General features: G+C 26.4%; 1 protein-coding gene across 1 annotated transcript in view; it reads left to right on the top strand.

Moving 5' to 3' along the window:
• Window positions 1-22593: 22593 nt before the first annotated feature.
• The window catches only part of LOC129963121 (somatostatin receptor type 2-like), a 216573-nt gene continuing 212175 nt past the window's right edge, over window positions 22594-26991 (top strand). Inside the window, exon 1 of the mRNA XM_056077219.1 lies at window positions 22594-22754. The gene's annotated coding sequence lies outside the window, so the exon portion shown is untranslated. The remainder of the gene's footprint in view (window positions 22755-26991) is intronic.

The raw sequence follows: 26991 nt of genomic DNA, 5'->3' as shown, positions 1-26991 counted from the left end.
AAAATGGATTAAATGGTATAAAATAATTTCGTCTTTATAGATTTAAAATCCGTTAGAAATTCCCAAAACCATACAGATTGCCCTGAAAAATTTGCGATTGTCAATTTTTAAATTTCGCAACGTGATATATTATTTTTATTTATATAATTATTTGTTTGTAAATGAAAAACTGACTGCTAGCAGATGTTTAAAATGCAAAACATTATATTGCAGAATTGCATTCTTATTGAGTAGCGAAATCAAAAGTTTATTTGCTTTTTACCAGTACAAAAATACGCCCCAATAAGCATCACCTAATAAATAAAGTATGTATGTTATTTATTTCATTTATGTAAGAATTATCAGCATTTGATTTGAATACGGCCTTATCTGCAGAAAAAAAGCGCATTAAGAAAAACTAGCTACCAAATCATTTAAATTTATTTGTTCATTACTGATATTGCTATCATATGACATATGTTAATTGCAAGAAGGACTGCAAACATTAAAAAGCGTGGTCTGAGCTGAATTAAGGAATTGCCTCGACATTTGCTTTATATTTTTATTTAATGGATCAATTCATAAATTTATTCTGTTATAATTATGCATACCAAAAATTATTATAAAAAATAATGGATTTTAAACCACACATCCTAAATCAAATGTGATTTTATAAGATAATACAATAAGTTAATAATTTTTTTAGAAACTTATTTTAATCTTTTATCATTTTACTTTGAAACAATGTTTCCTAGAACTGTCGCATGCAATTCAATGAGCAATATTTATCCCACTGAAATCTGAATAATTCACAATTCTGAACTCATCCTTATTAAGTTTGGCTAACAACTCTGATGAGTTCTGAGGAACGGTAGTTGAGAATTTCCAGATAGTGTTGAAAAGCTAATGAAATAATCATATACTGTGGCTTCATTACAATAATTTTAAAGCAATATCGCTTCAAAGCCACCTGCACTGGTTTCAAACTATCGGACATCGGAAGACTCGAAAATTATTATTGCCAATCCATGAATGAAGGCATAGAATAAGGTAGAATATAACTCAGGTGGTTATTTATAATTTAGTATAGGAAAATGGCAGAAATCTGAAATGTTCAGTTGCGGATTTTCCATTCAAGGTGTATGAAAATTAGTGTTTCCGGCTCTTGAAATGTCGGAAAAGTATAACCATCTAAAACTTTCTGAAAGAAGATTCATGCTTGGATAAAAGCTCGTATTGATATCTAATGCTAATAAAATTTATTTGTTTAAATACGTTAAAAATTATTAAATTTATTAATAATTTTGTTTTTTTGTCAGAAATTTTTAAGGATTTGAAAATATATTTACTAAAATTATTTTTGAGCAAAAGTTTACATATTTTCAAATTTCTATAAATTATAAAATATGTTTTTTCAATTACAGAATATTGTTAGGAATCTGCGATGCGGCTTTCCAGCATAGTTGGTTCCATGGGAGGTCCCAGAGCTTGGAGACAAACTTGGCGACCACTTGGCGACTTGGCGACGAATTTGGCGACTTTGGCGCCAAAATAGATTATACCCGAAACATCAAGAATTTTCCCTAATCGTCGAGTAGGAACGGAGATACGCCTCGAACGTTCCTGATTGGTTGAGAGGCGTCTAGCCCCGCCTCCTGAGACCTATAAAAGGAAGCAGCCGCAGCTGCCGGGCAGTCGTGAACCGGGGCGGTAAATTGAGAAGAAGTCGGAAGCGGCAGAGCAGAGTAGAGCAAACCAGAGTCGTCGTCGTGAATTGGAGTGTGAACCAGTGGGGAATTGAGTCGTGGACCAGTGGAGTCGAAGAGTAGTCGGAGGCGACTGTGAAGAACTCGTCTTCCAGGAGTAGAGCTGCTATGTATACTGCTGTATGCTGCATGTCCCGGCTGAAGATAATCGTCTTCTGTGCTGTATATAGTTGTCGACTTTGTGCTGTCCTGTGTGTCTTCGTGTAAATAAACGTCGTTGTTTTATTTTCTACTGCCGCCTGTTGATTGAGTGTTCTCCACACCATACAACTCCCACTATCCAAACGAACCCCGAAATTTCCGTAACAATATATATTCAAATATATACTGAATATATAGAGTAATAAATAAAAGAAGGATCAAGAAATTATTACCATGCAGGAAGAAAACTGACCTTAAGGAAATACAAAGCACTTAATGCTTTACTTCAAAAAAATTTCGAATCATAACATTCTATCTTAAGCTTTTAATGTGTATATTTAATTTGTACTTCAATGGCCAAAACTTAATAAAATCTTGTATGTTTTCAGAAAAAATGTTTGAGAACGTTACTTATTTTAAAGTATCATTTCATAATGAGAAATTTCATGTTGAAAGATAATTTTTTTTATTTATATTTTTTTATAAAAAACAAGTTGAAGTTTATTATAGTTTTCGTTGCAATGCAAGCAATAGTTCAAAAAACAATTTTAGAAAAAATATGTGTGCATTTAATCAGTATATGGCAACGTAAAAAGCAACTTATCAAGGAAATAAGGTGTAATTATTAAATAAAAAATTATGCTGTTATAAATTATTGTTATTCTAATATTAAAGTGATAATGTAAGAAAAGAATAAAATAAATAATATAAGAAAGAAAAATGAAATTAAAGAGAAGTACTAATTTCAAAAACATTTGCTAATTTTCGGCTTACAATTTCAGTACTTTAAATCCCTTTTAATGCTATAGTTTCTTAACAGATTTTTTAAATTTAATATTTTATTCCTGAAAATATGTTATGTGAAAAAAATAAATAAAGTCAAAGAATATTTATCATTTGAATTACTAAATAAATTACATTTTCAGCATTAATTTCTTTATTTTAATGAGAGAATAAGCATTCATCATTAAGACAAACTAAAAAAAATCGTTAACAAATTATTTTATAAATTCTTAAAGAATTTATGAATTAATGCTTTGAGACGAAAATATTTTAAATAACCTTATTTATAAAATGTCTACATTTCATGCTATTACTTCCATTATTGCATTTAATATTAAATGACTCTGCAATTATATACTTAAAAAAAGAATTTAAAGAATTTCTCCCATTTATATGGTTACAGCCACATTTTTCATACAATTTGAAACATCGTATTTAATAATATTCAAATACCAGTTTAAATACGAGTTAAATTTGAAAATCATTAAATTTTGTATACCAGTAAATTTCCCTTTAATTTGAAACCCACTGAAATTTTCTTAAACGTTTCATATAAATAAGATATATTTATTTTTTCAATCTATGCGTCATTTAATTCGTCTTCTACCGTATTCCTTTCAGTTGTTTTCTTATCACATCACCTAATCACACATAAAGCAACATGCAATTACCACATACATAAATGCTCATAAATAGAATTACCACATTTATTAATATAAAATTACCAAACTATCTCTTTAGTATCGAAATACTCATTTAATTGTATTTATTTGAATTTAGAGAATTTCCAAGTAAAATATTTAAGGGTATTTTTTGGAAATCATACTTTAGATGTTTTCCAGCTAAATTATTTGTCTCATAAGTAAGAATTATTTATATTTATAAAATATTACACAGTGGAAAATACTTTCGAACAAGGCATTTATAAATTAAATTGGCATGCTTTACTAATCAAATATATTCTAAAGAATTTATCAGAATTTGGTGCTTGTTGAAAAATTTTACTAATGTAAATGTTTAAAAAAACAGATCTTTTAAATAGTAGAACCATTTCAGTATTGATATTATAAAAATGTTAAATAAAAAAGCAAAAATAAACGAGTTTATAACTTCCCCGCCTTGATTTAGGATATTGCTGCGTAATAATTCTATTTGAACGTTTCTAGCGTGACATCGTTAAGTCACGTGATGCATAGAACTTAATGGATTTAAAAGCTGACTGCGTAACTTGTAGCACAAAACCGCCCATCCGGCTGAAATGTGTCATTTCCGACACAGATTCTAACGCTTGGAAACAAGGTTTTGGATAGATTTCAGAAATGTGATTTGTTCTTACTTTTTAGTCACGCGAACTTCTATCTAACATTTTTTTTTTGTTTTGTTTTTGAAATATCATATTTTCTTATTTTTAACCAAAAAAAATTATATTTAAGTGTTCTAACTCTCTTGTAACAGATAAATTATGTTAATAAATTCTCATATTAAGAAATATATTGCAAAATTTTTGATGCATGAATATTTCTATACATATAAAACGCCTTAACTGAACTAAATAACCTCAGCATATTTTTTTTTGTCTTTAAGAAAAGAAGGACAAATGAATTACTAGTTAAATTTACAGACAAGAAAATGAATAAAATTAAATGAAAATGAAAAGAAGTTCCCACATTTTTTGGGAGTAATAAGAATATGATAAAAGTAAAAGAACTGAAATAAAAGTAAAATAATAATTAATTTACCATTCTAAAATATGAAGAAATTAAAACAACTACTAATTAGTGGTAATGTTCTCACCTCAAGTTTACGCATTCTTTCACAAGATGGCGCTCTTTGTGTTTAGCTTCGTTATTTATCGAAAAGAATCAAATATATCTTGTGAACAGTCCATTTCATTTCTTGAGTCTAAAATTCGAGTAGATCTAAAATTTTAATATTTTGTCCGCAATGTATTGCATTTGGAACTCCCATCATTATACTTATTTATACTCAGGCAGATACTCAATCAGGCCTTTGTTTGATTTCTTTCAAAATTAAGTATAAGCTAAAGTTTTTGTCTTAAAAAAATCAAATTTTATTTGTATAGCTAATTTAGTTTTAGGTTATTATTGCAACAGAAATATAAAGAAGCATAAATATAAAAATTTATTTCTCTGAGCATGAAGAAAGATATAAAATTTTCATATATATGAAAATCTCGATAATTTCGAATAACCTCAAGTATAAAGAAATTTATAATGTGCATGACATTATATTCATTTGTTATGAAATAAATGTAACAGACTCAAAGCATGAGTTTTAATAAGTATTTATCTAACTTTAAAAATATTTGACAAAAAAATGAACGGTTGGAAATGAAAGTAATTCAAAATTGTATCTGATTAAGAATGTAAAAAAAATACAGAGGGCTGTAGGCTTTGATATGACAGAAAAAAATAATATGAAATAAATAGCAGAAATTAAATATGATGTAAAATATGCATGACACTAAAACAATAAGCAATATTAAAAACAGTATTTTTCACTAAAGTTAACGTAAGATAATTTTTATGCAGGAAATTTTATTTATGTGACTAGAAAAGTCTTGAACAATTGTTTTTTTTTTTTTAGTTTTTTTATTTCACTATTGTCTCTTGCCTAATTCGTACATTAATTTAAACACATCCTTTAAAAGGAACAAATCAGTTGACTGTAGCCAAGCATCTTTCTGTTTATATTCGGTAATAAAATCATTTCTTAATGGCTTAAAAAGAAATGAAATGGTTCAAAAATGGTGGATTGAAAAAATGTTCCAATAAAAGCATTAAAAAGTGTTGGTTATTATTTAAACTGAATAATTGATAGTTTATATTTTAAATATTCAGTAACCTTTTGAAATTGGAAATATTATAATGTAATTATTTTAAAGTTTGATTCTTTGAAATTTACTTACCATTAAATTATCTTAGAATTTTCAATTATGCTTTGGGAATAATTTATCTCTCAATAGATTGAAGTAGCAAATGGTGAAAGTAAGAACAGCAAAGGAAAATAAATATTCTTTCTTTTCATAGGAAAAGAAATGGCAGATGTTTGTAACTTTAATAAGATTCCCCCATCTCTATAATGAAGTGAAGTTTCTTTCCCTGTTTCATCCCTGAAGGCATATAAAAATGACTTACTCATCTGAAAAGCAATAAAAAATTAATTCCTCGCTGTAAAAGTTTACGGAGTGTCTAAAATGCAGAATAATTGGTCAATTCCAAAGGGAATAGGAAACTGCCTTTTTCCATCCAGATTTTTCTTTCTTGGTGTATGATTTCGTTTTTATTTTTCCAAAAATTAATTTGCACTTTTACAAGAAAGTATTAAATCCAATCAAATGCTAATGAATCGCTAATCCTAATGAAGAAGGCAATTTAATATGCTTAAAAGAATAAAACATTTATGGATCCTGTAAGGTGGTAATTATTAAATTATTTCTTTTTTCCAATATTAATTGTGAAATCACAAAACATAAATGCGTGTCAATTTATCAGCATGTAGGAAAATTAGGGTTAGTTGTTTGTCTCAAGAGAGAAATAAAGTATTTCATGAAAATTTAAATAAACATCTTTTTTCCTCTTAAATATTCTAAAACGTTAATTACTTTTTATCTTAAACGTATATGTTTGATGTTTTGCTTTCTAAAAAAAAATATTTTTTATTTGAAAAGTGAATTTAGCTTTCTGATTTATTTATCATTAAGGAAAAAAAACAATAAATCATAAATTAATTTTTCATCTTAAAAAAATGTTATCTTTTGAATGCTTTATAGCAATAACTGGCATTTAATCTAAAATTAAATAATTAACATTTGCATATGCTAGCAAACACATTTCTATTAAATTTAAAAATAACAATGAAAGAAAGTCCAAGAAAATCGATGATCTTGACAATTACACAAATTAATTAGATGTGAAATATAATGCAAAAGGCATTTTTTATCTTCTGAACTTCAGAAAAATAAATATAAACAAATGCTGACAATGATAAAATTAACATTAACCGACCATAAAAATAAATTTTTTTCACTAATAATATTAACTGTAATTCGTTTACCATTTGTTAATCTAATTATATACTTCAAACATTTTTTTTTTAATTTTATAACAAGATATTTAGCACGGTGAAGCATTAGTTGTTCAAGCTCACTATCAATTCATTTCACTTCGAGCAAGAATATAGTCTTCTAGTAACTGTGTCAATGCATAATATCATTAAAAAGTCATTTCTGCAAAAATGAATATCAATATGGATAATATCTGAGGTTGATTCTGGCTTATGGATATACATATGTCAGATCTTATGTATAGTTGAACATTATACTCAACGCCTTTGTTTCTGGATGGACATTGTCCTTGTCTAAATGATTGATGCTTTGCTCTTCTCTATTTAAATAACTATTTCCTCTGTTACCTGTAAAGAAATGGAGATGTTCCTCTTCAAGTCGGGTAGACAATAGTGCTATTTCTTATTCCTATAGTTTTCTTATTCCTTAAGCACAAGGCCTTATTCGAAGATACTACAAATTCCTATAATTCCACTGAACTGAAGTATAGTCGATATTTCGATTAAGCGGCTTAACTAATAAAAGAGCATAAATTAAAAAAAATGAGAGTGGTAAGCAGAGTAAAAATAAATCTTCCTCTAAGGTTGATTTTCAATGCTTACTACTAATTTTCAATGCATTATGAGTTTGGGTGGCTATAGTTGGAGTAAGCCATTCGTTCCTTTAAATATTTCCTCTAAACTTTATCCTCAAATTACCCCTATTATCTGATGGTGTTTGAAGCTCTAAATACGGACCATCCAGCTTTACAAAGTGACTGTAAAAAAGTGGAATGTTGCAAATTGATGCTAAATAAAGAAAGGAAAAATATAACAATAACAACTGAATTATATCCTTTGACTTGCATCTTTTTAATGAATGGTAAAACAGAAACTTTTATTCTGAGCTTTATTCTGTCTTTTAAAAAGCCACATTCCGGTTCTTGTATTCTAAGAATTAATGAGAAATGTAAAATACGATTATAATGGAATGTAAAGAAAGAAATTGTTTGACATGTTCTATTGGACACATAGGGCTAAAAAAGTTAGAAACTTTAACTGTAATTCATTAATTTTGAAAATTTTAATATTTTGTTTCCCCTATTTATAATGTTTTAAAATATTTAATTTCCTAAGAAATAATGTTTTATTCGCCTATTTTTTTTTTTTTTTTAGTTCTTGCAATTACTCCAAATATTTTTATTAGAAAATTATAGTAAACTACAAATTTATTATAAACGGTTATTATTATTATAATATTTTCTTGTTTTATATCATTATAAATTCTGTAAAAACTTATTGCTGATATAGTTTCTGTAAATATTTTGGTTTTAATAAAATTCCTGTGTAATGCATATCAAGCTGTTTACCGACCAGAAATGTTAAGGATACAATGGTACGAAAAAGATCACTGTTTTGTTATTATTGGAATGTTACAAACATGTCGAAGAATTTTCTCTGAACATAATTTTGAAAACATTTGAATTTCTTTGTTTGTAACTCTTATTAATATTTGGCTTTACCTAAATTACATGAAAAATTTAATTCCATTAAATGAATACTTGGTTCCTTATCTGCAGCTTTGAATTTTTCAGTTACACTCAAGCAACTGAATATATAGCATATTTTGATAAAACAGAAACTTAAAAAAAATAGAAATTTCATTTACACTGCAATAATTTTTATCTCCTATCATTTTTGGATTTGAATATTCTTTCAAATTGCAGTAATCAATTTTAAGTTTATAATAATCTTAGCATCATATGAAATATTATGATTTTTAATTTTCTTTTCCAGACGTAGTTCAGGATGTTGGACAACATCAGTCCCAACATCCTGAATACGTAACTGAATAGTGCCATTTTAATGTTTATTTAATTTTTGATTCCATTTTCCTTGCAGAAGAAATGCTCCACAAAAGCCAAAAAAGTTTTCCAAAAGTGTTACTGAAATAGCGCATAAAGAGCAGAAGATGCAAATTTGAAACATAAAATCCAATTTAATCGAATCATTTGTTCAATGTGCATTCCATTTGTCTCAATCATGTGTACAAATCTTGTTATAATGTGCTCAATTGTAGTGCGATGTATTTCTTAAGGAATTTCAGCAGCATATTATGTTCTTTCAAATCAAAAATAACAAGGATTCAAATATGGAGACCGAATTCTCAAAACATTTCTCGAAATTACCAAATTATCTCCAAAGTATACACGTATTATTTCCTTCGCTTATCGGGTAATATGATATGTTATGTATCCTGCTTGAAGAGAGTAATTCCTAAACATCTGTGTTCTTGTAAGACAGAAATGACTTGCTTTTCAGGTAGCAAATCCTGATTGATTGGCTTCCTGACGTGAATCCCTGAAGATTTCTGGTTGTGGGGATTCCAAAAAATTTATTTCTGTGGAGAAACATTACGAAATCTTCATTACGGAATTGAAAATAGTAAAAATTGAATATCATGCTGTTTAAATTCCCCACAAGAAGCATTATTTCGCGCTGCATTTGAACATGTTATAATGCTCTCAGAACATATAATTGGTACAAATGGAAAGTATACTGAATAAATAATGTGATTCAATAAATATTTTATTTGTGTCTTGTGTACTTTATGCCCCTACTTTTTACTTGCTCTGTAATTTTTCGATCGGCGTTTGAATTATTAATTTTTATTGCAGATTCTTTCCTCGTGTTTAAATAACGTATATACCAAATTTTAACAAATGCGTTAAATTGAACATTCGTTACTGAATAGGTCACTTTAATTATAACCACCCTATACTATGTTGATATTTTCTATCTCTAATGTAATTACCAATGAAAAGCCTTTGAAAATTGTTTCAGATATCCGTAGGAGAACCATTGAGAATAAAAGTCTATTGTCTCTTTTGAAGTAACCAAGATGCCGGACTTTGTTGAGCAGTAATGAGGAAAACGAGAGCCCCACTAAAGAATTCTTCTTAATGCCCTTTGTGAAAAGTTTCTTAGATTCTTTAAGTAGCACATTCCACAAATCTACCGTTAAAGGAAAAAATTCAATCTCTTCCAAATACTTCTATAACAAATCAAATTGTGGGAAAGGGGATTGTCGATTAAATAAAAATAAGAGGAATGTCTAAAGCAGCAGAGAATGAATTTAGTTATGAATTTTTTCTTATATCTGACAAACATGATAGAGTTTTGATGGCCAATATTCCCCTGAAGATTGATAGTATAGTTCTTCAAAAGTAAAGTTTAGAATGTTTGTAGTGGTAAAGCTCTTGGGGGAATAAAGTACCAAGTATTTTGTTGATAAGCTTACTTGATTGCATGGAAAGGAGAATCTGAAATATCATATATTCGTACAAATGATGGAAGGAAAACCGTATATTCTCAGACGTAAATGATGAAGCGTCATTGAATATACAAAATATAGTGTACGTAATTACCAATTCTTACAATGATAACCATTGAAAATTTGCTTTTTATGTTGAGATTATAACCATTTATTTTATCTTTGAAATCAGTGAATTCTTAATATTATGGTTATTATATTTTGAATATTTTTTTACAAATAACACTGATACGTAAAATATTTTCAGAATTTAAAAATTTTTCTTGTATTTTCATTGATTTTAACATAGTTGATAACGCTTTCCTTTTCCTTTTGCCAACGCTAGCTTTTATTTTTTTAACATATAAATAACGACTTAGGTTTTTATGTTTAAATATAATGTAAAATTAATGATTGAAATTAGTGGCTTATAATGGTTTTGAAATTTTTCTATGCCTTTCTACATTATCACAAAGCTGTTTCAAAAAAAAAAAAAATGTGTCCAGTTTTCATAAAACCAAATGATTAATTTCTTTTTCTCTTCTAATTATTAGTAATTTCTTAATTGATTTTCACTTTCATTTAATAGTAAAAAGGATTTAAAAATATACCGTTATAAATGATTCAATACGATTCTTTTCAGAAATTTTTCGTGATAGACGAAAATTACCTCTAACGTTTAATTTTTTTTTAACATTTTCAGAATTTTTAAAAAACAAATGAAAAGTAAAAGAAAAAAAGTTGTGAATCTTATGTATGAATTTTAAACCAAGAAATGTAAAGCATTTATTTACATTCTACTGAATTAAACTGTAATATCTTAATTTTGTATACATTTTAAGATTTTCATACGAGTTTTAAGAAATAATTATACACGGTTTACACTAAAGCTTTCTATTGTTAACATTTTACATAAAAAATTTTCTGCTGATGCATATTTTGAGTTGAATGATTATCACTTTAGTGAATACTATATTTACTACATACAATTATTTTATGCATACAGTTTTCTAATTGCATGAAGATATCTTAAAAATAAGGCAAAAAGAATACTTTAAAAGAAAAAAAAATGTTTTCGACATAAAGTAGGATGAAAGATAATTCATAGAAATTATCAAACAAAGTTACTAATAATCTTTTTCATATAATTTTCTAAGTTCAACAAGATATCTTAAAAGTAAGACAGAAAGAATGCTGTAAAAAAATATTTATTCTACATAATGTAGAGGAAAGATAATTCATGTAAAATATCAAACAAATTTACCATTTCAATTGCGTTAGAAGAAATTTAATGATGGTAATTAAACTATTTTATAAAATTGCTGTAAATGTATGATGTAAATATCCAAAAATGAATTAGATTATCATTTTTTTTCTTTGAGCAGTTATAAATATTAAATTATTCCTTATTTGTTTCAGAATGTCCTTTAAATTCCAGAAATAATATATGAAAGATAGTTGGAATATATTTCGATTTAAGACTCCTTTGAAATTTAGTTATGTGAATAGGATTTTTCAATCCAATGTTAGACTTTTTACATTTTAAGAAAGAAAATACCCTTTAAAATAAAGGCTATCTAAAACTATACTTGTTCTTTGAAAGTAAAATTCTTCTTTCCTATGTTCAGAAATTTCACTGTTCTTTGGGGAAAAAATTAAGACTCAGTAAAAGGAAAAAAAAGAAAGACTTTCTCGAGGAAAGACACTTCAGAAGTGAAAAAGAGAAAATTCTTCAACTTATTTTACAGACGTCTATATATATATATAAAGGAAATCCTTGTAGTAATAGCTCTGTTACTGAAAACAGCACACTCATAAAATTTTCACAACCAGTGTTTTTTAGCTGTGTTTTATTACAAATAAAAAGTTTTTTTTCTTTTGAAATAAAAATTCTCTTATTTCAATTTTAATGCTAATTTATTTTTAAAATATATATATATATATATATATATATATATATATATATATATATATATATATGGGATTTGATTTATTCGCAAGGTTTTTTTAACTGAATGAAAAGCAATTTTACTTTAAAACCAATTTTTAAAGAACTCAATTTTGCAATAAAAAATAAAAATGGATACTTGGGATTTTTAAAGAAACTTTTTTGGAAACCTGTTGTATATAAGTCTTGAATATACGTAACAATCAATTTTATAGTTCAGTAGAAATAAATATTTATCAAAGTTTCCAGACTAATAAAAGATTTTTCTCTTCTAGTATGTAATAAAATTTACTATATTTTTAAACAATTTGCAATATTATCCTTCACGAAAGTTCAATAAATTTAGAGTAAATGTTTATTTCCCATAACTGAAATTGAAGTAATTTTTTTTCTTTCACATTTTGATAGCTGTTTCACATCTCAAAACATGCATTTTTAAAATGAGCATGTTAAAATTGACTATCCAGATGTAGCAAATCTACAGAGTGATTTGAATACAAAATTCTGAAAATTATAAATAAATATCATTTTTAAAATAACATGTTTAAATTAAGGAACAGTTTTGAGTGCAAAATTTTCCAACGATGCATCATCTGGTCGAGAAGCCAATGAAAGAAAAATGTCTCTTATTTCAAATACGACATGGTTGGAATTCATGTTTGATTTTATTCCTGGATTACTGAAGCTTTGGTATTTACCCTAGTGAAATCTAGAACCAAAGTTCCTGGTCACTCCCATGAAGAGTGATCTTCCTTTAAAATCAAGATTTAAAAAAAGTGAACCCACAACTAATATTACCAAGCACTAATGTAGGACAATTATATTCCTGATGAACAAAACATAAAAACAGGTGAGTAATTTATATTATTCCAAATAAGAAATCAATATACTTTCCGTGACCAAACAAAATAGTATTTTAGAATAATAAAAAGAATACAAAAGTAATTATTTTTAGCTCCACAATATACTGTTGATGTTTCTCCATAATTATATCATTTTCATCCATTACATAATTATAAAATTATTTTATCAAATCATTTTGAAATTTCAATGAGGAATCAAAATTATTGCAGTTATTTCCACTAACAACTTGTTTTTTCCTTCCGATTATTAAATGGGCTTTTGCGAAAATGTTCTTCCCAAATTTACTTAATGACCTGGAATGGCAAATATATATTCGCATGGCTTTATTAGACATAACTTCTAACAAATATATTTTCTATCTACAAAAATATTTTCTCTTGTATACTCAATTTTATAGCATATTGTTAATTTTACATTGATATTATTTCTCTCTCTCTATATATATATTTGTAAACTGGCTGAATAAAAACTCAATATTGCTGATATCGATGTTTCTTATTTGTAAATAGTCTAGGGCATGTACGCATTCAAGGTATCTGGCAAAGTTTTGGTAAAAATTGAGAGAAAAACGTCAAATAACAGGTTAAAATAATGGGAGTGAACAGTGATATACTGTGATAGATAGATAGATAGATAGATAGATAGATAGATAGATAGATAGATAGATAGATAGATAGATAGATAGATAGATAGATAGATAGATAGATAGATAGATAGATAGATAGATAGATAGATAGATAGATAGATAGATAGATAGATAGATAGATAGATAGATAGATAGATAGATAGATAGATAGATAGATAGATAGATAGATAGATAGATAGATAGATAGATAGATAGATAGATAGATAGATAGATAGATAGATAGATAGATAGATAGATAGATAGATAGATAGATAGATAGATAGATAGATAGATAGATAGATAGATAGATAGATAGATAGATAGATAGATAGATAGATAGATAGATAGATAGATAGATAGATAGATAGATAGATAGATAGATAGATAGATAGATAGATAGATAGATAGATAGATAGATAGATAGATAGATAGATAGATAGATAGATAGATAGATAGATAGATAGATAGATAGATAGATAGATAGATAGATAGATAGATAGATAGATAGATAGATAGATAGATAGATAGATAGATAGATAGATAGATAGATAGATAGATAGATAGATAGATAGATAGATAGATAGATAGATAGATAGATAGATAGATAGATAGATAGATAGATAGATAGATAGATAGATAGATAGATAGATAGATAGATAGATAGATAGATAGATAGATAGATAGATAGATAGATAGATAGATAGATAGATAGATAGATAGATAGATAGATAGATAGATAGATAGATAGATAGATAGATAGATAGATAGATAGATAGATAGATAGATAGATAGATAGATAGATAGATAGATAGATAGATAGATAGATAGATAGATAGATAGATAGATAGATAGATAGATAGATAGATAGATAGATAGATAGATAGATAGATAGATAGATAGATAGATAGATAGATAGATAGATAGATAGATAGATAGATAGATAGATAGATAGATAGATAGATAGATAGATAGATAGATAGATAGATAGATAGATAGATAGATAGATAGATAGATAGATAGATAGATAGATAGATAGATAGATAGATAGATAGATAGATAGATAGATAGATAGATAGATAGATAGATAGATAGATAGATAGATAGATAGATAGATAGATAGATAGATAGATAGATAGATAGATAGATAGATAGATAGATAGATAGATAGATAGATAGATAGATAGATAGATAGATAGATAGATAGATAGATAGATAGATAGATAGATAGATAGATAGATAGATAGATAGATAGATAGATAGATAGATAGATAGATAGATAGATAGATAGATAGATAGATAGATAGATAGATAGATAGATAGATAGATAGATAGATAGATAGATAGATAGATAGATAGATAGATAGATAGATAGATAGATAGATAGATAGATAGATAGATAGATAGATAGATAGATAGATAGATAGATAGATAGATAGATAGATAGATAGATAGATAGATAGATAGATAGATAGATAGATAGATAGATAGATAGATAGATAGATAGATAGATAGATAGATAGATAGATAGATAGATAGATAGATAGATAGATAGATAGATAGATAGATAGATAGATAGATAGATAGATAGATAGATAGATAGATAGATAGATAGATAGATAGATAGATAGATAGATAGATAGATAGATAGATAGATAGATAGATAGATAGATAGATAGATAGATAGATAGATAGATAGATAGATAGATAGATAGATAGATAGATAGATAGATAGATAGATAGATAGATAGATAGATAGATAGATAGATAGATAGATAGATAGATAGATAGATAGATAGATAGATAGATAGATAGATAGATAGATAGATAGATAGATAGATAGATAGATAGATAGATAGATAGATAGATAGATAGATAGATAGATAGATAGATAGATAGATAGATAGATAGATAGATAGATAGATAGATAGATAGATAGATAGATAGATAGATAGATAGATAGATAGATAGATAGATAGATAGATAGATAGATAGATAGATAGATAGATAGATAGATAGATAGATAGATAGATAGATAGATAGATAGATAGATAGATAGATAGATAGATAGATAGATAGATAGATAGATAGATAGATAGATAGATAGATAGATAGATAGATAGATAGATAGATAGATAGATAGATAGATAGATAGATAGATAGATAGATAGATAGATAGATAGATAGATAGATAGATAGATAGATAGATAGATAGATAGATAGATAGATAGATAGATAGATAGATAGATAGATAGATAGATAGATAGATAGATAGATAGATAGATAGATAGATAGATAGATAGATAGATAGATAGATAGATAGATAGATAGATAGATAGATAGATAGATAGATAGATAGATAGATAGATAGATAGATAGATAGATAGATAGATAGATAGATAGATAGATAGATAGATAGATAGATAGATAGATAGATAGATAGATAGATAGATAGATAGATAGATAGATAGATAGATAGATAGATAGATAGATAGATAGATAGATAGATAGATAGATAGATAGATAGATAGATAGATAGATAGATAGATAGATAGATAGATAGATAGATAGATAGATAGATAGATAGATAGATAGATAGATAGATAGATAGATAGATAGATAGATAGATAGATAGATAGATAGATAGATAGATAGATAGATAGATAGATAGATAGATAGATAGATAGATAGATAGATAGATAGATAGATAGATAGATAGATAGATAGATAGATAGATAGATAGATAGATAGATAGATAGATAGATAGATAGATAGATAGATAGATAGATAGATAGATAGATAGATAGATAGATAGATAGATAGATAGATAGATAGATAGATAGATAGATAGATAGAGAGATAGAGAGATAGAGAGATAGAGAGATAGAGAGATAGATAGAGAGATAGATAGATAGAGAGATAGATAGATAGATAGATAGATAGATAGATAGATAGATAGATAGATAGATAGATAGATAGATAGATAGATAGATAGATAGATAGATAGATAGATAGATAGATAGATAGATAGATAGATAGATAGATAGATAGATAGATAGATAGATAGATAGATAGATAGATAGATAGATAGATAGATAGATAGATAGATAGATAGATAGATAGATAGATAGATAGATAGATAGAGAGATAGATAGAGAGATAGATAGATAGATAGATAGATAGATAGATAGATAGATAGATAGATAGATAGAGAGAGAGAGAGAGAGAGAGAGAGAGAGAGAGAGAGAGAGAGAGAGAGAGAGAGAGAGAGAGAGAGAATTATGGCAAACCCATCTGTAGCAATCTAACCAATTAGGAATCTTGAAATAAGTCATGCTGATATAATGGGCACTGTAAATAAGTATTCATCTATCCACCGTAAAGAACAACAGAAATATACAGCATATACAGCATACATTTGGAATTTTCAACTTTCCTTAAGGAGCAAAACACAAACAAATTGAAATACGTTCCAATGGTAATTCTCTATTGCCTTCAAGAGATTGAAAAAAGAAGTAATGAATTACATCATAAATTAAAAGATGAATGTTTCATTAAATATTATATTTTCATAACTTATGTTGTCTGTGTTGTGTTTCATATATTATATTGAACATATAAAATTGTCTACCTATATTTTGATTATTTATATCTTTATTATGTCGTTATTTATACATTCAGTTATTTATATTTTTAAAAATGAGCATAAATAAAGTAATAAAAGTAGTTGAAAAGTTTATTTAAATTATTATGTGCATTTTTCAAAAGAAACTCATGACACATGCATGTTCGTTAGATATTTGTTCACTGATAATTTGTGATAAAGTTTTGTTTTAATTACCTTATGATAAAATTGTTCTTGCAGCAGACACATTTAACATTTTTCACAGATTTATAATTATATAAATATAAATGTGATTGATCTGAGAAATATTAAGTTCACTTCAAAAATGTACAAATACTCATATGTATGAAGGCAGTAGATCAAAGATTATAATTCTTCCAAAGCAAAAACTACTTGCTTCCGAGGAAATTTTCTATAATTGGTCTTTTGATGGAATATCTTTCAAGTCTTTAAATGAGTGATTACTTCATAGGAAAAAAAGAAAAAGAAAATGGTTAGGGGATGCAGAAAATGGTTTGGATCAGTCGTAACTCCACACTATACAGGCACGCGATTCGAATCAGGTGCTGCTCATGATTAACATTGAAGGTTAACAGTACCAACTGCTTCATCATAGCTAGGACGCACTTCCCATTACATGCATTATCGAAGAGTATTATAACCAGAAATTGATCAACGAATCAATCATTATTTCAGGTATGTAAGTTGCAGTTCTTGAACTTGAAGATCTTTTACTGATTGACGCAGAATAATATTCATAAGCATGAAATCCCTTAAATATTTGAGCAATAAATAAATGAATGCATCAGATTTTGACAATTGTGGAAATAAATTATTTAAAATTTATTCCATAGCACTTATTTGTTTCTATTGCAGCCTATTGGAAAAAATCTGAATTAAAGTTTTTTTACTAACAATTAAAAAATTATTGCTGAGAAGTTTCCTACTACAGACCATTAAATAAATTTAATAGACCTTCTGCGCTTATTTCCGAGTTTGGATAAGTAAGTATTATATTTATTATAAGCTTATTTCTGAGTTTGGATAAGTAAGTATTATATTTATTATAAGCTTATTTCTGAGTTTGGATATGTTTAAGTATGACTTTCTCTATAAATATTAAGTACATATTGCTGCATGATTGCAGTAAAAGGAAAATAGGGGAAATTATGATTGACAACAGAATAGTTATTAAAATTAAGAAGCGAATAACTCTTTATGTCAACTACTATGACAGAAAGAATATTCTCGTCATTTTCCATCACTTCATTTTTTTAAATTTAAATATTTCTTTATAGGAAATTTAATTCATGAATGCGTAATAAATCTATTGAGTAGTTCATTTAAATGTTAATTTTATTACATGTAAAATAAGTATAAAATAACTAATTAAATGTGATGGTCTCGCTTGCAGTAGATACTAATTCAGTATAAAGCATTAACAGTTATTAATGTACACATTACACAAGTCATTATTAATTCTGGCAAAAATGTCAATTTCATTTAAATATGAGATTTGGTGATTTCATAACTGAGCTACACTAATAAATGATTTACTATCATATCTTGTTATCATCTTCTATTCCGAAATAATCAAACTACTTTGAATGAAATTGGTTTAAAATTAATTGTTGCGCTCATCTTGAAATCCTGTTCTGGAACTATCACTTTCACATTAAACTATCATCTTCCTCCCTGTATTGCCTATTACCTGAACGCATCACAGTAACTAAGAAGCAGTTACAGGTATTTGATTACAGAACGCTGGAATTGTTTACCTTTACATTGTAAACTATTTGCGAGATGTTTCGCTAATGCACGTATATCTTGTTTACAATCAAATGCCGTGTGCAAATAATCCTTCATCAAATGGTTTGTGGATTTGTAGAGGTGGAACATTCATCCTTTCCATCCAAACGTAAGATTATAGAGCAATTCAATACGCATTAGCATTTCCAGAGCAGTCGTCTGGATGTAATGCTCCAGCGAAATTCTAGAAAACCTTGTTTCCAATGCTTCAATTTAGTTTATGTTGAATACCTCTTCCAGGTTTCACTCAAGAGAGCTTAGAGACGAGCAAACAAGAAATGCGAGCGATTTAACTGAATATTTTGGAATTCGTAAATAAAGTATAGAGCCATGCAATTCCCTCGGCAATTGACTTTTTGTTTTTGGAAAATTGTTGAAATATAGATTATTTTGTGAGTTAATCTGAATTTAAAGATATATCGGTTTTTTTAGAGACACTACATATATAGACAAAGTATGTATTATCCCAGACAGTATATTTTATTTGCATTTTAATACTTCTTAGTTTTATTTATTATTTTTAGATTCTCATGAACAGACCGTTGCAATGCAAGATAAATATAATGTTAGGTCAATCGCTTTCAAAAGGTTAGCTGATAACATCACTTAGAAATATTAGGAAATAAATATAAGTGCGATATTTATTTCCTAATCGCTTTTTTCCCTCGCTGTTTAGTATAAGTGAATTGTGCTTTCAAATTTATAAAGTAATATCTATATTTTGTAATATATTTTAGTATTTACTGAGACTAAAAAATAGCCATTACAAGATAAATTGTAAACACTGTTGTACATAAGAATTAGTGAAGAATCAAATAATAATAATATTTTTATATTATGCTTTTTTTTTGGGACGTGATATGGTGGTCATATGATGGACGTGAAAATGAATGTGGTTAGTGATGCAATGCATCATATGACAAAATTAGAATTTTTAGTGAATTCTATTACCTTAAATAATATAATGTTTGGCTAAGAATATCAATAGTCTTTCATGAATAATCTCATATGCGTAATTTGATGTTCTTGATGCAGATAATATAATTATTTTTAAACATTAAATTATGATAAACGTTCTAGACGTATTATTTAAATAGGCTTACAGTTGTTCTGATTGTGTACATAAAGTTTCTTAAATGAGAAATCCTATGATATCGAAATATGATAAAAATAAATTCCCAGGTAAGTTATCTAGAATTCACATATTGCCTTTCGTACCAATATTAGTGTATTTCTTTAAAATTGTTCTTGTAATATTATCTTTCGAGCCATTATTACTCCATTTTTTAAATTCTTCTTGTAATATGTTGAAACAATTAACATATTATTTCTTCTTTAAAATGAAATATATTTTGAAATTTAAACAAAAATACAATTTTATTTACTTAATTGTAATCTTTAATTACATTTATATGATTAATAAGGCAATTTTTAAGATTAAATAGTAAAAAAATCGGAATTTATTTTTGGAAAAAATTTTAAAATTGATCAAAAGAAAATAAAAATATCGCTTAATTTTTTTTATTAGATAAAATTGAAATCACAATTTCAAAAATTCATTCCGAAGTATAAATTTCCACCTTTTAAAATATATTTATGCAAAATTTGGTAGATCTATGTCAAACATTGTGGGCTGCAGAGGCCACAAGATTCACATTTCTCTATTACTCTTAGTAAATAATTCACATATCGCCAAAAATAATTTTCAAAAATTGTTTCAATTTCTATACTTGAATGTATACAATTTTTAATTTTTGATTTTAGAAAAAAGAAAACCAGTATTCTTTTCTTCCTTAAAAATTTAAAACTAGTTTTTTTACAAGCTATATAAATATCGTGAGCATATTATTCAATAAACATATTCTAATATATTTTTTTTTCCTTTTAGTTCGTAGTCTTATCAACGCACACTTTTCTTATATTTTATATTATATTATATACATATATTATGCTGTAAATGATTAATGAATTTACAATAAGTTGCAATGTTTTCTTAAGGTATTGTTTCTTTTCTTTTGGAATTTAGTTTTAATTTTTTCTTCTGATAAATTGGTATTATCGCTTTTCGCATCCAGTACTTGTAAGAAATTATGCTAATAAATAATCAATCGTGTAGATTTCTTGTCTAAATGAAATAATTTTACCTTGCTCCGCCCTTATTGCATTGGATTTTTCAGAATGATTCAGTGTGAATACAGAAAAATATTTTAATGCTTGTACAATATTCTGCAATCTTGAAATTTTCTTATATCTCTTGTAAAATAGCAGAAGAGATTAGTATTTTGGGTCTCTTTGATTTCTAGAAAACTGATTAGTAGAGTTTCAATGATGTTTCAGTCTCTCTGTGACAATTTTGGGTAGAAAGTTTTATACTTTTTCAGTATCCTGATGTCAGGTACTATGAATGCCTTGTACTTTAATTTTGCTTTGGATAAATTCAGTAATACTTAATAAAATTATGTGAAACATAATTCTTCTTTGGATATTGCTTTAATATATTGCTTAATTTGATTTTAAGCGTAGATAGGGAAACCTTTTATGGATTAATCAAACTTCCCTTTTGAATATTTCTTATTGGAAATTCCAATATCTGCAAAATTTTAAAAATGTCCTATAAATTTTGAAGAAAAAAAATGAGGTGTTGAATTTTTGTAAATATAGAATAAACAATCTGATTAATTAATTAGTCATCTGATTTATTTTCTTTTAAACTAGAATTCCAGTATAAAGCACTTCTATTTAAAACTCGAAATTATACATACTTATACATCACTGAATTAAAAAAAGAATTCATTGAAATGAGAATAGAGGAAATATCAAGAAGTCGAATTGTAAAAGGGAGTGTAGACATACAATAATTCACAAGTGATTCGGGTTTGAAGTCGTTTCTCTGTCTTTTCTAATATATTTAACGATAAGTTAACTAATTTGGAGGAAAATTCAAAATACATAATAGTTTATTCTTTGTTGGATAGGACTTATATGAAGTAAAATAATTAAAATTTATAATAAATGCAAATTAATTATATTACGTCGCCCTTTAATATTCAAAATGCTTAAAAAATAACTGATTATAATAAAATTGCAGATGATGTAATTTTTACAATTATTTTCCTAATCATTAATATTTAAATTTAAGTAAAACGCTAAGCATTTTCGGACAATTTTATCATCGGAAAGCTGTATCAACACATTTCTACTGAAAATAATATTGTTTAGATTTTATCCCTTTACATGCTTTATATAATATGTTTTATTATTATGTTTAGTAAAAATTCTAATTCATCTAATTCACATATTCACTTTATATCTTGCACCTTAAAAAAAAAGGAATATTAAAGTTAATTGAATTCTAGGCACAGAACGAAAGGTCGTAAGTATACACCAAAATAAAGCCGAAAAATTAACCGGAACACTAAACTCTCAGTTTCCTATCTGGAAAAGTAATTTATTTCAGTTCATTTCATCTATTTCACGTTCGAAAGTACAGAAATCCCAATTTTTCTCTCAGGATTGGCGGGAAAGCCGTTACGCAAACAAATACTCTATAAAAGCCCAACAACAAACGATCGGAAGTTCGCTGTCATTGTGTAATGACATACTTCCTGATACTCTCACCAGGGAGCGCGACGTGCTCCACAGTGCAGACGATAGTTTTCTGACCGCGCTTCCGGAAATACAAGAGTGAAGAAATAATCCGAAGACACCGTTTAGAATCCTTTCTTTTAGCGAATCAGAAAGAATTTTACACGAAAGAAGATTTGTAGAAGAGTAAAGAAGCTAGATCTTGTAACCTAGGCAAAATCGAATTTAGGTTACAAAAACAAGGCATCTCTTGGGTAAGCCTAATTTTATTTATTGAATCAAAACATAAAGCATGACATTGTCTTGCTCTTTAGACCTAAAGATTAGAATACTCCTGCAATAAATATAACTAGATCCTAAACATGCTATATTATAAATTTCAAGATTTCTTCTATTTAGCATTTGTAAATAGATTACATTAAAAGCAAATGAAAGAGTACAAAATTTGGTTCTAAAGAAATGTAATCATACGATGACTTTACTTAAGTTTTACATTTAAAAATAATTTTTTATATATATTTATTATACATTTTTTTAATCTTTCTGGTACAAAACTTTCTGGTGATTTAGAGATGCTGTTTTGAGGGGCAAAGAACTAAAATCAAAAACTGTTAGTTTCATTATAAAATCATATTAAATATATTTTTGCAATTGTATATTACTAAAATAAATTTAATATGATTCTCTAATGAAAGTTTTGGTAAATAGCATTTATAGAAAGAAGCATGTAACAAAATAAATCCATCATCAATCTTTGGTTAGATAATAAACAAACAAAAAAATCAAAATTAAAAATTTTATATATATAAAACTTTTTAAAAATTAAATATTTATATTACAAAATTATTATACTGTTATAAACTTTAACCAGATCTTTAAAACCTTAGCAAAAATAATTTAGAATGAAAATTTAAGAAAGTACATGCATAAACATAAATTCTGCTTTTGAATTAAAGTTGAAAAAGATGATTCGGCCTCTATGAGAATTTTGCTGTAATAAAAAAAAGCATGCAACATATTCGAAGTGCGTCTATTGTCAAGGAAAAACATTAAGAAAGTAAAAGCATACTGAATTACATAATTCAGTGAATTGTGTTTTCTCTTTCTACAAGAATTTCTTGTATTGAATGTCTCATGGCCATTCTTTATTGGACTCGCAACTTCTAAATTCAGGTATACAGGTATATTTTTAACACATGTGCCAAGAAAGTAATCTTTACTTTTCCAGCGAAAAGAGAATATATTAATGAAATTAAACTAATTAACCCAAAATGATCTAAATATAATGATTTTAATTATTGAAATGTTTTTAGATAAAGCATTTTGATAAAAAATAAGAGCCAAGAAAAAAATTATTTCAATTAACTAACATATTACGTAATTACTTTAAAACTTGGTGAATTAGGAGGGACTTTCAAAATTTTTTTGTCACTCATGATTTGTTTTGATTAAAGTTAATTGCTTAGATCAGACCATTAATTACATTTATAAGTGGACTTTATTTAACTATTATTTCTTATTAATTATTAAGAAACAATATTGAGAATTGAAACATGATCTCTCACCTTTCATTGTTGTCGTACTTAACATTTTTTAGTCTTTTCGGTTTCCCAAAATCAATGAAAAAAATTATCACAAAAAAATTTAAAACTTAGAGGATACTTTAATTATTCCAATAATCAGCAAACAAATTTTTTGAGATGCCAACTTTTTTTTTTCCAAAGATTGATATGCAATTTTGATAATTGACTAATTAAATATAAAAGCCAAACTAGACTGAGCATTTAGTCATTTTGTAATTAGAGTTTTTTTTTCTTTAATTTTGTCCTTGGTAAAACAAGAAATGCTTTTAAAAATTAAAAAGAAAGGTGTCATAAAAATCCAGTCATTTCATAATCGATTTTATCATTAAGGCCCTTTTAACCTTGAGCTTCTTTCTGAAAATTAGTGAAAAAAATTAATTGGTTCAAGCAATAATCGCTGATTAATATAAGGCTTTAGTTTTCTTTGTTTTCTATTTATCCTTATTTATAAGAAGACCAGAAACAGTTTTTTAAATAATTTTTTATATAAAATACTCACAAAAACTAATTAAAGTTAAATTCTACATATAAAAGCCTTAAATCTGAACATGTATTTGAAACAGAATTAATTTGGAGACTTAAATTAAAACATTACAGAAGGAATTTTATTTTATGTGAATATTACAATAATAATTTTTGATTGCGGAAATTCTAATTTCTCCTGAAATTTTACGCTTTAAAATCCCTTTATTAATAATACATAATATACTCAAAAATCAACTCATATTTAAAAGTGTTATACCAGAAAATGTTATCAGTCGTTCAGCTTATTAATTCTCAGATGCCACTTTATTGTGTACCGAAATTATGTATTTTGAGAATTAAATAAGATTAAAGTTAGAATTCATAACTTTTGAATAAAGCTTCACGTTACTTTTGTTAAAAATTCACTTCATTTTTTTCCATTTTTTTTCTGCAGCAGGTGATTTAATATATGAAATAAAAGCAATACAAATAATCAGTACTTAAATAATCCAAAAATATGATTGTAAAAACTGCTCGCCATTTAAGCCAAAGTGCACTACCACTATAAATTTTTAGATCTATTCTAGATCCATATTAAAGTAATGACAAATAATTTTTCAAATTACTCGCCAAATTTTTTTGCATACCTGAAAAATTCTAGATTTTATAGATTAATAGAATCAATTTCAGAACAAGTTACTTAAGTTCAAATTGTTATGTTAAATTTTTAATACACATTTTTGACTAAAAAGTTTATTCAATTGCTTTCTAAGTAATAGTAATTTTTTTATTTACTCATTGTTTGTACCTTTTTTAATGATAGATGCATTTTATATGAATGCATTTTATTTAAAGAAAGCAATTTATTTAATATTTAATCTTGACTTGAGTTTGCTATATGCATACATTATTTGTAACATCAAAATTAGTAAGAAAAGCATTTATTTCATATTATTTTGCAATAAATTATATTTAAAATGATAACGAGTAGAACCTACGCCCTTTCTCTTCATAAATGAGAAAGTTCAAATATTATATCGATTATTAAAATTATTCTGATAAGAGAAACTTCAATTATTATACTCGTATCAGTGTTATCAATTGATCATATGCTATAACTCGTGAATGACAAAAAAGTAAAACATAGAAACATTTGGAACACATTTAACTTTTTTTACATTTGACATTAGTTTATCATTTAATGTATAGTTGTGATGAATTTCCGCTATACTGTACCATCCTTGATGACATTATTGAATATTATAATCGAGTATAAAAATATTGCAAAATATTGTGCAACATATTGTGCTATATGGGAAAATAAAGAAAAAAGCCAAACAAATTATCTCCCTGCTTTCTTGTGATAATTTATATCGCAACAGAAGATACGTAATAAAATGTTGGCCATAACTGTTATTTCGATGTGCATGTAAATGAGATGGATATGAAATTTAACAAAATAATAAATGGAATTTGAAATAAATTTGACAAAAATGTGAAGAGCAATATTAATTTTGGTACAAGCAATGCTGTTATTAGCTTCTCTAAGTGTTTGAACTTTTTTTAGTACTGATTCTTAATCCTTTTCTTTTGTAATCCCCAACTTTCTTATGCAAATAAACAGAAAAACCTACTAATTGAAAGAATAAGATACAATTCCTTTAGTACATAGAATTTTTACATATTTGGTATTTGAAGTTTAAGCTAAGCTGATATCTTTCACTTGCAGCCATTGATATACATTTCTTCAAATGTAATAGATAAATTTTGGACTAGCCAAATTGCACATGGTAAAAATACCACCAAATTTAATATCCTGTGCTAAAAGAAATTTCAATTCGATACATTGAATATATGATTAAAAAATTACATTAAGTGTTTCGAATTTACCTATATAAAATTCTTATAAATTCCCAAACAAGATTGACAAGAATTAGTATTTGCTTGACATATATATATAAATATATAAAAACTTGGTTCCATTATTTTTTGATGTATTTTTCTCAAATCATTTATTTACATTTATCATTCCTAAGGCTCAAAAAATATAAAAATAGTGTTGAAAATAGGATAAAAAATAAAATGCTGAAATTCTTTCCACAATTCATTTGCTAAAAATATATAAATGAATTATACCAGAATTTTGCGAAAGTTTTTAGTTCTAAACTTCAAACACGAAGTTAAGAAATATAAAATAAAAGAATTCAAAAAAAGGAGAACTAATAGGTAAACTGTTCTCAACTTAAGAGAATTGGGAAATATTCTAGAACATTGAATTTTATTTCACTACATGAAAATGCTTACGTTCCCAGGAATATGTTTGGAAATTCCTTACATTTTTCATCAAAATTTCTCTAATTTTTACGACTAAAGATTATAATGCTGATTCTTTTAATCATATTATACGTTTTTTAGTAATCATACAAGCTCACGTAATATTATT

This window comes from Argiope bruennichi, chromosome 1 (genome assembly GCF_947563725.1).
Source record: "Argiope bruennichi chromosome 1, qqArgBrue1.1, whole genome shotgun sequence".
Classification (NCBI taxonomy): Eukaryota; Metazoa; Arthropoda; class Arachnida; order Araneae; family Araneidae; genus Argiope; species Argiope bruennichi.
Note: the sequence above shows the minus strand (reverse complement) of the source record. Positions and strands in the feature narration are given on the sequence as shown.